This window comes from Camelina sativa, chromosome 19, assembly GCF_000633955.1.
Source record: "Camelina sativa cultivar DH55 chromosome 19, Cs, whole genome shotgun sequence".
NCBI lineage: Eukaryota > Viridiplantae > Streptophyta > Magnoliopsida > Brassicales > Brassicaceae > Camelina > Camelina sativa.
Genome location: NC_025703.1, coordinates 10,209,261 through 10,212,269, shown reverse-complemented (window position 1 = coordinate 10,212,269; position 3,009 = coordinate 10,209,261). Strand labels below are relative to the sequence as shown.

Sequence of the window (3,009 nt, the reverse complement as noted above, 5' to 3'; positions counted from 1 at the left end):
GATGGAGTCTATACGAAGCTTACAACGAGTTACACGCTTTGGCGCAAGAATTGGAGACGCCGTTCGAAGCACCGGCGGTTCTTGTGGTTGGACAGCAGACGGACGGTAAGAGTGCGCTTGTTGAAGCTCTCATGGGGTTTCAATTTAACCACGTCGGCGGCGGAACCAAGACTCGCCGTCCGATTACTCTTCATATGAAGTACGATCCTCAGTGTCAGTTCCCGCTTTGTCATCTCGGATCTGATGATGATCCTTCCGTTACTATCCCCAAGTCCCTCTCACAAATTCAGGTGTTTTGTTGTTATTTACTTTCAATTGCTTTGTTTCTGCCGAGTTCTGGAAGGTTTTTTGAGTAATGTTGAAGCTGATTTGTGATATGATTTTTGGAATTAGGCGTATATTGAAGCTGAGAATATGAGGCTGGAGCAAGAGCCATGTCCATTCTCTGCTAAGGAGATTATTGTGAAAGTGCAGTATAAGTATTGTCCCAACCTTACCATCATTGATACACCTGGACTTATAGCTCCTGCACCAGGAATTAAAAACCGAGCACTTCAGGTTGTTTTTTTTAATCTATCAAATTCCGTGGCTGTGTTTGGTTTTGCATGATTTGGGAGTGGTTGGTTACTTATTCTTTTTTCTTAGGTTCAAGCACGGGCTGTGGAAGCTCTGGTTCGAGCAAAGATGCAACACAAAGAGTTCATCATTTTGTGCCTTGAAGATAGCAGTGACTGGAGTATTGCAACTACTCGAAGGATAGTGATGCAAGTATGAGACTTTAACGTAAACTCAAATGCGTCTAAGGTTAACTTCATTTTTTCTTATATATTTTTGTTCTTTGTTCATGTAGGTTGATCCTGAACTTTCTAGGACAATTGTTGTTTCCACAAAGCTTGACACCAAAATCCCTCAATTCTCATGTTCATCCGACGTGGAAGTCTTCCTCTCACCTCCTGCAAGCGCACTTGACAGCTCCTTATTGGGCGATTCCCCTTTTTTCACGTCTGTGCCTTCCGGAAGAGTGGGATATGGACAGGATTCAGTGTATTCGTCTAATGACGAGTTCAAACAGGTCTATTTTCTGCTGTCTGATTCCTAATTTTTTTCATGGATTCTAAACTGTATGTTGTTCTTTATTGCAGTCTGTGTCACTTAGGGAAATGGAAGACATTTCATCTTTAGAGAAGAAGTTGGGCCGTTTGCTTACAAAGCAGGAAAAGAATAGGATTGGTATCAGTAAACTGAGGCTGTTTCTAGAAGAATTACTCTGGAAAAGGTAAAACTACTTGTTGTTCTCTGTGATTTTCCAGCTTCTGTGTCCTCTCTAGTTTACATTTTCGTTTGTCTTGATGCCGTTCTCTTTCCAGGTACAAAGAGAGTGTTCCATTAATAATCCCACTTTTAGGAAAGGAGTACCGCAGCACAGTCAGAAAACTTGATACTGTCAGCAAGGAACTTAGGTTGCAATTAGTTTTTCTTCTGAAAATGTCTTCGTGATTTAGGCTGTTTAATTGCTCGCTACTGACTTAAGAAAATATAACTAATTGGTGGTTGAATGCTTTCCTTTCAATGCAGCTCTTTAGATGAAGCAAAACTCAAAGAGAGAGGCAGGACTTTCCATGATCTCTTCTTAACCAAGGTATCTGTAGAGAGCAGTTATATTTTAAAGATTTTTATCTATGCCTTCATATATATTTCATCTGTACCTGGATTCTTGGAATAATAGTGTTTCTGTTACTACAGCAAAGATCATTTGGTAAATGTGTCTTTGTGTATTGATTTTTGACACATAAATAATTATGCAACAGTAAATGGCATCTAGACATGCTACTAAGAATAAGTGTTTTGTGTTGGATGCCTTAAGACTTTAAGCTCGCTTTGTCATTTTTTCTGATTGACGTATGAATTACCTTTGTTAGTATTGATCAGTGTTGTGATTTCTCACCTGTTTTGTTTTTATTTTTCGTGACCAGTTATCGCTGTTACTGAAAGGAACAGTAGTGGCCCCTCCAGATAAATTTGGTAATGTTACTGCTCTGTTCTCTACCAGTCACTGTCTTTGGCAATAATCTTTCTTGTTTGTGGTTGTAGTTGAATTGGATATTTGCAATATCAGTTTAACTAAATGCATGTTGTTCAGTTAGACTGGGTCACTAGAGTGCAATGATTACGCACGGAACGATATATGATAATCAATCAATCATTGGTCATGATACTTTGATTATTGCTGAAGCACATTTTATATCAGCATTCTCTTATGTTGGGTTCTTTGATAATTAATACTTTACATAATATTTTTCAGGTGAAACATTACAAGATGAAAGGACACAAGGAGGAGCATTTGTTGGTACTGATGGTCTCCAGTTCCCACATAAGCTAATACCAGTAAGTGTTTCCTTTGAAGCAGAAAATGCTTACTTTATAGAGAAGGCTGGTCGTAGTCTTCAAAATCCAGTTATCTTGTCCTTGTACGTGGATTGTAATATGAATTATATGATGGGTTGATGGGAGATAAATTTGACCCCATGAAACATATGTGCCAGTGAATATATTGGAAACAAAGTAAAGAGATCTTCATTGGACCTTTAAGAATTATGAGAGATCATGACCATTATTTTTCACTTACAGAATGCAGGGATGCGTCTTTACGGGGGTGCACAGTATCACCGTGCCATGGCTGAGTTCCGTTTTCTAGTAGGTGCTATCAAATGTCCCCCAATAACACGGGAGGAAATTGTGAATGCATGTGGAGTTGAGGATATTCACGATGGAACAAACTATTCCAGGTATTATAGCATCGCTGAGATGCAACACAGTTCTGAGTTTTATTTTTTTTAGTATCTCAGACCCGTTTTCAGTATCTAATCTGAGTTGCAAGCCTGCAATGTTTGTCCTGTTTTCTATGGACCTCTTATTTCTTTTCTCTTGCTTGCTGTTGTAGAACAGCTTGCGTTATAGCAGTTGCAAAAGCTCGTGAGACGTTTGAACCTTTCCTTCATCAGGTGATAA

At 39.0% G+C, this 3,009-nt stretch overlaps 1 pseudogene; it reads left to right on the top strand.

Moving 5' to 3' along the window:
- LOC104767654 overlaps positions 1 to 3,009 on the top strand; it is an 8,325-nt pseudogene that overhangs the window by 2,743 nt on the left and 2,573 nt on the right.